Source organism: Ceratotherium simum, chromosome 13 (assembly GCF_057802395.1).
Source record: "Ceratotherium simum simum isolate JZ-2026a chromosome 13, ASM5780239v1, whole genome shotgun sequence".
Lineage (NCBI taxonomy): Eukaryota > Metazoa > Chordata > Mammalia > Perissodactyla > Rhinocerotidae > Ceratotherium > Ceratotherium simum.
In genome coordinates, this window is record NC_141912.1 from 13,596,120 (window position 1) to 13,608,530 (window position 12,411).

A 12,411-nucleotide genomic window follows, 5' to 3' on the forward strand; every position below is an offset into this window, starting at 1 on the left:
GGGTTGGCGAGCATTTGCAAAGATTAGATGTTCTCTGTCCTGTCAATCCTCTGATCTCCTGGGTTTTGGGGGGGAAACAGAGTTAAGGAAGCGAGTGTAGACCATAGTGATGGAGGTGATCTCTCACACAGGACTAGACAAAAATAAACAATTGTCAGGGAGTGAAAAGACTCCGTTTTTCTAAAGCAAAATGACAACTGTCTCTGCATTGCTCTGCTGGTCAGGCAGGGAATGGCTCTGCCACATAATTAAAAAGATATAACCATTTCCTGTTCAGTTAGCATCCTTCCTGCTGTTGCCGCACCTGTTCAGGGGACCCCGGGGGCTTTCCATCTTTGTACTCAGGATCCCGCAGATCGGAGCTACAGACTGTGCTAATTTCCCCCACTTTGGGTTCACATCCATTTGCTGGATGTGTGGAGGAATTAGAGAGTGCCATGTCGATGTGCAGGGTGAACATCAGCTCATTAAGCTTGCCAAGAGTCGGACGCTCCGTGAAGATTAATTACGGGCTCTCTCTATTATGTGCTCTGTCGTTTGGCAGACATCTCTGTTGCTCTGAGAAGTTAATACAAATAATTAAAGCCAACCTGTCCTCTGTTTTGGGGGCCGCTGCAGCAGGTGTCCTGCTCCCCACCACATGGACACACTTCACTGAGTGAGTCCAGGAAGCAGTAAAGGACGAAAGGAGTCAGTGAGAGTGGAACCAGGGGCGGGGACTCTGCGTGGGGAAAGGGTATCACTCTCTTTCCCAGCTGGGGCACTTGTCTCTCCTGCCCCAAACGTCAGCTGAGCCCATGGTGAATTCAGTGGGAGAAATAATTCCCACAAACCCTGCTGCATTGAATTCAAATTGCTTTCTTTCTGCTGTGCTATTATTTAATTCACTCAGTGCAGACTCCAGCACATGCAGAAGCGAAAGATGTACATTTTTGTAGCGTGATTCAAACCACTCAAAGCCAACCAACATCAATGATGGCATGTGCGGGGCTGGCTGGTAGGATGGGGTAGCACTTTTTTTTTTTTTTTTCAGTAGGACAGGCAGTCTTGTGCACACAGGTTATTTATTTTTCAAATGCCTGAAAAAACTGTTGAAAATGGTAGTTAGATTCTTAGGCTAGCCCACAAAAGCTTGTTTAACCCACGCAATGCTACACTGCGGAGCTGATCCATTGGTCTACTGGAAACACATCCCACATCCTTTGTCTTGTAGCAGCGGCAGCCTCTGAACTCTGAGGAGGGTCGCCCAGCTTGTTTGTCCCTGCTGGTCTGACACACATTCCGGGTGTAAGCAAGTTGAATGGATCAAAAATAGTCCACATGTCTTTCATTCATTCTTCTTGGAGCGTACACCTGGTGCCAGCCACAGTCCTAGGAGATGAGGATACTAAGATGAGTAAACCAGGGTTCCTGCCTCGAAGGAGCCCACAGTTTAGTGAAAAAGGTAAATAAATGAGTAAGATTGGCTATTCCAGTGCTGTGTGAATCTTCTGTGCTCAGGTCTGCTTTGGGAATGTGCAACAGATCATGTCTGGAGAGATGCTCCCAGTCAGAGAGAAGAAACCAAAATAGGGAGTAGGCAATGATACCCAAACAGCAGTTCTGTAATGGGGGAAATTAATAAAATAATAATTGAAAAAACTGGGAGTTTGCACAACACTTAACATACATTCAAACTGGTTTGATGCTCACAACAACTATGAAAGGCAGAGTGTGTATTTATCATCACCCAATTTGTTCAGCACGCATTAATTGAATGCCCACCATGTTCCAGGCACTGTGGAGGCTCTGGGGAGGGCAGTGAACGAAACCAGCTACCCGCGTGCAGCTTACCCTCGAGCAGGAGGCCAAGTCATCCTCACTGCAACTGACTCGTGATCAGACAGCTAGTTGGTAAGGCAACAGCTAGTACCGTGTCTTCTGTGCTCCTGGCTTTTCCATCTTGATGTAAATCAAGATTTACAGCCACCAAACCGAGGACACATTTTTCTGACACCTTCCCTAGCATCCCCCAAATAACTTTGATTGTTCTATTTACGGCAACATCAACACCAAGGAACGGGTGTTATCACTAGATATGTCGTAATGGGAGATTTTCAGCAGGGCTTAACCTAGGAAGATTTCAGATTCCAGAACACTGGTGTATGTGAGTGGAAGAGGTGGGGGGAAATAAGCCATCTTGCAGAAAAGGGCATATTTCTCCTTATACCCTACTAAGATTGAAGCCTTGGAAGTGCCTGCTTTAACCAGTCTGCACTGTGTCTTATAGCTCATTCCATCCATGACTATTATCTTGTATTTTTAATAATTATAGAAATTTTCAGGACATATGAAGTCATTTTTATTTGGGGGGATTGATAGGTAGGTGAAGTTGGGCTGGTGGGAGTACTTTGCCTTTTTTGGAGCCCCTTGCAAAATGGTACACTGATAAATGGTCAACAGCGGGCTCTCCAGAAAAAAGTATGCAAATAAATATGCACGTGAATTTATTATACGTTTTACTGATATAAAGCATGTTAGCTTACAATTTACAAATAATTATAAAATATACAGTACTCTTTATTGTAAATGCCATATAGCCGATTTGATACTGACAGAATGCTTTTGTTGATTTCTGCTGGACTCTTGTATCCATAATCAACCTGCGGTTGCAATGAGACCATGATTTGACAAAGTCAGACTAAGGATAAATGTTTGATTACTATCCAGTTCAGCAAAGTCACTCAAAGCATTGACAAATGAGTGTAGTTTAAATATGAATGTTGGTGGATATTTTGTTTACTTTGAATAAGACAAAAGGGAAAAAAATGAAGACATGTAGGAACCTCATTCATTCAACAATATGTGACTTCTTCACTGAATCGGATCGTGGTTTTTGAATACTAGAAGAATATTTCCTCAATTTTTTGTGTTATTCACAATCTGGCAACTACAGATATGACACACTTGTATGTTTAATCTATATCATTAACATTTTCTCCATCATTTTCTTCAGTCTAGACAAGCAACAAAAAAATAAATCAAGCCCTGAGTTGTAGTGTTTGCCAATTTCTATGGTACAAATACTCCTATTGAAGCTGAGCATGAAGATGTTAAAAAATCTTCCCTGGGCTAGAAGAAGAGAAAAAAAACTTTGAGATAAGCTTTGCTAACTGCAGCTGTGCATATTCAGCATAATCAACTGTTGTTTAAAACTAACCAGGTCTTTCTGTCCCTCCTTAGTACATGAGTGAGCTGTCTTTCCCAGGAAGTCAAGGTCCAGACATCAAGATTCAGCCTCACAAAACCAAATGTAGGCTGAAGATGAAAACTAACCAGAAAAGTCCAGACAGTCAAGGGAAAGAAATTCAGTCTTCAAGGCCAAGCAAAGGCTGGTGGAAGGTGCCAACCAGCACAGTCACATGCTCTCCCTCCCCTCCCTAAAACCCCAGATAAAAACCCCTACCTTCTTCCCTTCAAGGAGGTGGATCTGAGTTCTAACTAACTCCCGTCTCCTCGTCTGGCTGCCTTTTGATAATAGTAAACCTCTTTCCTTGCCACAAGCCTGGTGTTTCAGTTTTTTCTTTATTGGCCCTACTATGTGGCAGGTAAAAGAACCTGTGTTTGGGTTCAGGAACACTACCGTGGCTGATTTCTTCCTACCAGCTTGACATCACTGAACACAGATGTGTAATAGCATATCATTATGTAGTGTTTCCATCATACAGACACAATAGTAGAACATTACCTCGAAAGCATGGATAATAGCAATATGTAGTAAAAGAATTAGGAAGGGATGAATTCTGAGTATTTCTTACCTTTACTTTTAATATAATTTAAGTGTAAATTTACATAATTTGCTTTTTAATAATGGCTTTATTTAACAACTGGCTTGCAAAAATCCTGAAAATTTAACACTTGGCTCTCAAAACTGGTACAAATTGGCTCCAACATACCACCGCCCTGTATCACTCCCACTTAGGTGGGAAAGATGAGCTTCTTATCGTAAATGCTGTGACATTTGGCTGCTACAGTGAAACATATAAACAGGTGTCAGTACATGTATGTTGAATGAATGAAGATGTTTAGAAAGAGATCTATTTGCTATAATCAAAGCGCGCTCTCGTTTTTTTGCAAGATCATACAACCGAATGTAGAATCACTACACTGGAACCAGCAAATACCCTACTCCCTGCAACCAGTCCTTTTCTCTGCTGCAGCGTGATTGTCTACCCTTCCTCTGAAGGCACGGCTTGCGTTCTGAAACTAGGCTGCCATGATTTGATCCCACCTTGTTCAGTTTGGAAGAATACCCCATAACAAAGCTAATTTAAACATAGCAGCAGGTTCCTTAGGCCCCCGAATCTAATGTCTTCTCAGATGAGCACCTGCTAATTGGTTGGCAGGGGTCTGGGCTTCGGGGACTTGTCTCACTAGCTGCCACAGGTTGTTTACACCAGGGCACTCACCTTTCTCCTGCAATTCTGAGTCTTGCTCTTGATTCACAAGGGCCAAACCACTCCCCCCAATACCCGCTCCTCTCTGGGATGTTTTTCTTCTGTGAGTGATCTGTTTGTGGGTTTAGGGAGGCAGCAACAGAAGGAAGCCTAGAGCTGTATTGAAGTCACTGTTCTGCAGGCACAGAAGAAGGCAGCCGTCCATCAGAAGAGCTGGGACACACTGCATGAGATCGTCCCTTTGGCGTTCATTTATCTTCATTTATTCTCACTCACTCGCACATCTAATTAATAAGTACCCAGTGCCTGCCTGGAATCTGAGCAGTGTGCGTTTTCAAATAATTAAAACTCTTCATTGATTTTTTCTTACAGAAGCAAAGTGTATTTATTGCAGAAGACAATAAGAAAGTACAGATAAATGAAAACAAAAGAAAACACCCATAATGTGCTCTCTCACAGATGTTCATTGTTGTCTTCCAGGCTTTCTAGTGCATATGTAACATGTGGTTGCAAAACTGAGATCATACTTAATATAGTGCTTTTTTACTTAAAATTATATAGTGAAAAAAAGTTTTTGTTTTAATAAGGCTTTGGCACTGGTCCTAGGAGGAAGACAAAATGCCCCTTTAGACTCATTGTATTGGCGGGAAATAAAATCCCCCCTGGGGAAATGCAGGAATGGAACAGAAGAAACCAAATGACCAGTGCAAGCCCTTCCATCAAGAATATGCTATTCCTGGGATAAGGGAATCTGAGGTCTTGGAATCTTGTCACTGTTTTTTGTGGTGTCATTTGATTTAGAGTCTTTAATTTTGGAAATTGGACTATTGTTAATAAATGCATATTTCTGTAATTGTTTCCTTTAGCTTACTCAGTTAGTGGTAAAGATATTTTTTTAAATGTGGATTTATTTTACATGTGCTAAGAAGAAATGTAGAAAGAGCTTTAGTTGTACACTTTGCCTCCAAAATAGAGGAAGCAGTATTCTTCAGGGACCCAGACAGGGGGAGCCAAGATCAGACTCTTCCAACCAAACCACTCTCTGCTCTAATGTTCTCAACTCTCCAACTAACATTGGAGGCTAGTAGTTATAGGCATCTCCTTGTCACTGAGCAAGCCTCTGAGATGCTAAGATTTGGCTCTAAGCCCAACCATGCATAAACAAAATAAAAGACGGGGTGGGTGAGCAAAACATTCAGGTGAAGGGGGTCAAAAGGTACAAACTTCCAGTTATAAAATAAATAAATCATGAGGATGTAATGTACAGCATGGCAACTATAGTTAATAATACTGTACTGCATATTTGAAGGTTAAGAGAGTAGATCTTAAAAGTTTTCAACAAAAGAAAAATAAGTTGTAACTATGTATGGTGATGGATGTTAACTAGACTTATTGTGGTGATCCTGTTGCAATATATACAAATATCAAATCATTATGTTGTACACTCTAGCTAATATTAATGTTATAAGCCAATTATATCTCAATTTTAAAAAATGTTAAAAAAAATAAAAAAGAAGAGAAAAGAAGGAAGGCAGCCCGAGGTGGATGTGGAGTGGGGGAAGCAAGTGGGAGGGGGGCTTCTTAACTGAAGCTGGAGAGAAGAGATGGATGGAATCCGCGTCTGGAGGGGGCCTGCCCTCCTTCCACCTCTGTTCTTTCCACTCACTCCCATTCCCTGCTGGTCACCTCCCACCCTCTCCACTGGCTTTAGCCCAGACCTCTCTCTCCTCTGAACTCCAGACACTCACGGCCAACTTCTAACTGGACAGTTCTACCTGATGTCCTGCCATCGCCCTTCACACTTGGCGTGTCTAAAACTGAAAGACTAAAAGTGAACTCCTTGTTTCCCTGCACCCCACCCCCATTCCTGCTCTTCTTCCCATGTTCTTGGGAATGGTGTCCCCACCCCTCAAGCGTGTAGGATCTATCTCCTTACTATCTCCACAATCTCTCTCTTCTGTCTTCCTTACTGCCACTTGCTTGGTTCAGGCCCTCTTTATTGCTCGCCTGCATTGCCACAATACCCTCCTTTGCAACCAGTGTCCCTGCCCCCAGCCCTACCCCTTCCAATCATCATTGTCACAGTGACCTCGCTACAGCCTTGCTATTGCAAGCGCGACCCCTAGACCAGCAGCACCAGCAGTGCCTGGGAGCTTGTTAGAAATGCAGAATCTCGGGACCCATATTCTCTATGAGTAAAGATCCAGTCTGAAGACAGAAAGCACCATTGATTTGAATAATCTGATTCCATTTATATGACATACATGCTGTATGTAACTTTTTGAGACTTGAGTCTTTCACTCAGTATAATGCCTTTGTGATTCATTCATGTTGTTTCCCGAGTAGCTTTCCATTGTATAGATGCTTACAATTTATTTATCCATTCACCCATTTGTTATATTAAAATTTATTTATTCAAATATAGTCCAAATGGGGCTGGCCTGGTGGCGTAGTTGTTAAGTTTGCGTGCTCTGCTTCGGCGGCCTGGAGTTCACAGGTTCGGATCCCAGGGCATGGACCTACACACTGCTCATCGAACCATGCTGTGGGGGTGTCCCAAGTACAAAAGACAGAGGGAGATTGGCACAGATGTTAGCTCAGGGACAATCTTCCTCAAGCAAAAAGGAAGATTGGCAGCAGATGTTAGCTCAGTGCCAATCTTCCTCACCAAAAAAATAAAAAAAAAAATAAATAAATATATATATATAGTCCAAATGGACTGTATGTAAATTTAAAAAATAATTAATAAATAAACAGTAATGAGTTATAAACTATTGAATAAAATTGGAAACCATAAATTCATATTGATATAAGTAAGTAAACTCAAAGTGTCTTCCCCTAAATACTAACTACGAAGGGAGAAAGATTAATTTGATGGTGGAGAAGCCAGGCTAACCCCCCTTAATTGAGTGATCAAAGTTCACATCATCAGCGACGGACGAAGCTGAATCATTTACTATCTGACAAGATGCAATATGAAGAGCACAGACAGGCCAATTTCATGAGCGTGTGATGTTTGCAGTCACTCAAGACCCCATGCTTCGTTTCATGCTCTGGTGTCGCCATCTTGAAATTCTTAATAGTTTTTTAACAAGGGGTCTACATTTTCATTTTTCACTGAGCCCTGCAAATAATGTAGGAGGGCCTGAACACAGCACCACTTTTGTGATATTCATGCCAAAGATGTATAACCTGAATTTGATGATGATGAAACACCAGACAAAACCAAATTGATGGACATTCTACAAAATCAGTTGCCTGTACTCTTCAAAAGTGTCAAGGTCATGAAAGTCACTGAAAGACCAGGGAACTGTTTCGTGTTGAAGAGGACTAAGGAACCATGACAAGTGACTGCAAGGCAGGATTCTGTGCCGGGTCCTTTTGTTGTAAAGGATGTCACTGGGACAGTTGGTGAAACTTGAATGGGATCTGAGGATTAGATAGCTGTAATGTACCAATGTTAATTTCGCCATCCTGATGGCTGTGTTGTGGTTGTGTAGGAGAATGTTCTTGTTGTAGGACTTCCAAACTTAAATATTTAAGGGTGATGGGGCATCATGTTGGCAACTTACTCTCAGCTAGTTCAGGAAAAACAGTTCTTTGTATTCTTTTTGCAACTTGTCCTTAAGTTTGAGACTGTTTCAAACAAGAAAGAGTAATGGGTAGGGGATAGAGTTGGGGACAAGGAGGACCACTCTAATAAGGTGACCAGAGACCTGAATGAAGTGAGGGAGCAAGCTGCAGCATATCTAGAGGAAGAGCATTCCAGGCAGAGGGAACAAAATGTGCAAAGGGTTTGAGGTAGACCATGCCTGGGGTGTTCAGGTAATAGCTCGTAGGACAGTAAGTGCTGCAGAGTGACGGAGCGGGAAAGTGGCGGGTGATGGGAGGTCAGGGAGATAATGGGGACTAAATCAAGTCCCGGTAAGGATTTTCGGTTTTATTCTTGGTGCTGGGGACACATTAGAGAGTTTGCTCTGCAGAGGAGTGGCATAACCCCACTTAGGTTTTACAAAGACTACTTTGGCTGTTGTGTGGAAAAGAGACTACAGAGTGGCAAGATTGGAAGCAAGGAGACCAGTTGGGAGCCTATGGGAATAATTCATACTCTGATGGATATTTGGGCTATAGGATCCTCCAGGAAGGCTTTGAAGAGCCCGGACCAGCTCACAAGCACAGAGCACGGGGATCCTTCATCCCCAGCAGCAGTAAAGTCATCTGACGGCTCCTGTCCTTCATGCCCGTCTTCCCCTGGAGGCCTGCCAAGAGGCATCCAGCACAGAAGCTGCTCACCAAAGGGCATCTCTTTTTTTTTTTTTTTGACATATCTGAGTGAGATTTATTTATTTATTTATTTTTTTAAATTTTTTGTTTATTGCAGTAACATTGGTTTATAACATTGTAAAAATTTCAGGTGTACATCATTGTACTTCTATTTCTGCATAGATTACATCATGTTCACCATCAAAATACTAATTACAACCCATCACCACACACATGTACCCAATTATCCCTTTCACCCTCCTCCCTCCCCCCTTCCCCTCTGGTAACCACCAATCCAATCTCTGTCCCTATGTGTTTATTGTTGTTATTATCTACTACTTAATGAAGGAAATCATACGGTATTTGACCTTCTCCCTCTGACTTATTTCACTTTGCATCATGCCCTCAATGTCCATCCATGTTGTCACAAATGGCTGGATTTCATCGTTTCTTATGGCTGAGTAGTATTCCATTGTATATATATAACACAGCTTTTTTATCCATTCGTACCTTGATGGGCACTTAGGTTGCTTCCAAGTCTTGGCTATCGTGAATAAGGCTGCAATGAACACAGGGGTGCATGTACCTTTGCAAATTGGTGTTTTCAAGTTCTTTGGATAAATACCCAACAGTGGAATAGCTGGATCATATGGTAGTTCTATCGTTGATTTTTTGAGGAATCTCCATACTGTTTTCCATAGTGGCTGCACCAGTTTGCACTCCCACCAGCAGTGTATGAGAGTTCCCTTCTCTCCACAACCTCTCCAACACATGTTGTTTCCTGTCTTGTTAATTATAGCCATTCTGACGGGCGTGAGGTGATATCTCATTGTAGTTTTGATTTGCATTTCCCTGATAGTTAGTGATTTTGAACATCTTTTCATGTGTCTGTTGGCCATCTGTATATCTTCTTTGGAGAAATGTCTGTTCAGGTCTTTTGCCCATTTTTTAATTGGGTTGGTAGTTTTTTTGTTGTTGAGATGCATGAGTTCTTTATATATTTTGGAGATTAAGCCCTTATCAGATGTATGGTTTGCGAATATCTTCTCCCAATTGTTAGGTTGTCTTTTCGTTTTGTTGATAGTTTCCTTTGCTGTGCAGAAGCTTTTTAGTTTGATATAGTCCCATTTGTTTATTTTTTCTATTGTTTCTCTTGCCTGGTCAGATGTGGTGTTTGAAAAGATGTTGCTAAGACTGATGTCGAAGAGCGTACTGCCTATGTTTTCTTCTAGAAGTTTCACAGTTTCAGGTCTTACATTCAAGTCTTTAATCCATTTGGAGTTAATTTTTGTGTATGGTGTAAGGTAAGGGTCTACTTTCATTTTTTTGCATATGGCTATCCAGTTTTCCCAACACCATTTGTTGAAGAGACTTTCTTTTCCCCATTGTATGTTCTTGGCTCCTTTGTCAAAGATTAGCTGTCCATAGATGTGTGGGTTTATTTCTGGGCTTTCGATTCTATTCCATTGATCTGTGTGTCTGTTTTTGTGCCAGTACCATGCTGTTTTGGTTACTATAGCTTTGTAGTATATTTTGAAATCAGGGAGTGTGATACCTCCAGCTTTGTTCTTTTTCTCAGGATTCCTTTAGCTATTCGGGTCTTTTGTTGTTCCATATAAATTTTAGGATTCTTTGTTCTATTTCTGTGAAAAATGTTGTTGGAACTTTGATAGGGATTGCATTGAATCTATAGATGGCTTTAGGAAGTATGGACATCTTAACTATGTTAATTCTTCCAATCCAAGAGCACGGAATATCTTTCCATTTCTTTGTGTCTTCTTCAATTTCTTTCAGAAATGTTTTATAGTTTTCCGTGTACAGATCTTTCACCTCTTTGGTTAAGTTTATTCCTAGGTATTTTATTCTTTTTGTTGCAATTGTAAATGGGATGGTATTCTGAATTTCTCTTTCTGCTACTTCGTTGTTAGTGTACAGAAATGCAACTGATTTTTGTATGTTGATTTTGTATCCTGCAACTTTCCCATATTCGTTTATTACTTCTAAAAGTTTTCTGGTGGATTCTTTAGGGTTTTCTATATATAAAATCATGTCATCTGCAAATAGTGACAGTTTCACTTCTTCCTTTCCAATTTGGATCCCTTTTATTTCTTTCTCTTGCCTGATTGCTCTGGCTAGGACTTCCAATACTATGTTAAATAGGAGTGGTGACAGTGGGCATCCTTGTCTGGTTCCTGTTCTTAGAGGGATAGCTTTCAGTTTTTCACCATTGAGGATGATATTAGCTGTGGGTTTCTCATATATTGTCTTTATTATGTTGAGGTACTTTCCTTCTATACCCATTTTATTCAGAGTTTTTATCATAAATGGATGCTGGATCTTGTCAAATGCTTTCTCTGCATCTATTGAGATGATCATGTGATTTTTGTTCTTCATTTTATTAATGTGGTGTATTACGTTGATTGATTTGCGAATGTTAAACCATCCCTGCATACCTGGAATAAATCCCACTTGATCATGGTGTATAATCTTTTTAATGTATTGTTGTATGCGATTTGCTAGTATTTTGTTGAGGATTTTTGCATCGATGTTCATCAGTGATATTGGCCTGTAATTTTCTTTTTTTGTGTTGTCCTTGTCTGGTTTTGGTATCAGGGTAATGTCAGCTTCGTAGAATGAGTTAGGAGCTTCCCCCTCCTCAATTTTTGGAAGAGTTTGAGAAGGATAGGTATTAAGTCTTCTTTGAATGTTTGGTAGAATTCACCAGGGAAGCCGTCTGGTCCTGGACTTTTATTTTTGGGGAGGTTTGTGATTACTGTTTCGATCTCCTTACTGGTGATTGGTCTATTCAAATTCTCTACTTCTTCTTGATCCAGTTTTGGAAGGTTGTATGATTCTAAGAATTTATCCATTTCTTCCAGATTGTCGAATTGGTTGGCATATAGTTTTTCATAGTATTCTCTTATAATCTTTTGTATTTCTGAGGTGTCTGTTGTAACCACTCCTCTTTCATTTCTGATTTTACTTATTTGTGCCTTCTCTCTTTTTTTTCTTGGTGAGTCTAGCTAAAGGATTGTCTATTTTGTTGATCTTTTCAAAGAACCATCTCTTGGTTTTATTAATTTTTTCTATTGTTTTTTTGGTCTCTATTTCATTTATTTCTGCTCTGATTTTTATTATTTCCCTTCTTCTACTGATTTTGGGCTTTGTTTGTTCTTCTTTTTCCAGTTCCTTTAGGTGCATTGTTAGATTGTTTATTTGAGATTTTTCTTGTTTGTTGAGATAGGCCTGTAATGCTATAAACTTCCCTCTTAGAACCGCTTTTGCTGTATCCCATAAATTCTGGCATGTCGTATTTTCATTTTCATTTGTCTCCAGGTATTTTTTGATTTCTTCTTTGATTTCTTCATTAACCCAGTCGTTGTTCAGTAGCATTTTGTTTAATCTCCATGTATTTGTGGCTTTTCTGATTTTCTTCCTATAGTTGATTTCTAGTTTCATACCTTTGTGGTCAGAAAAGATGCTTGGTATTATTTCAATCTTCTTAAATTTATGGAGACTCGTTTTGTGGCCTAATATGTGATCAATCCTGGAGAACGTTCCATGTGCATTTGAAAAGAACGTGTATTCTTCGGTTTTTGGATGGAATGCTCTGTATATATCTACTAGGTCCATCTGTTCTAGTGTGTCGTTTAAGGCCAATGTTTCCTTATTGATCTTCTGTTTGGATGATCTATCCGTTGGTGTAAGTGGA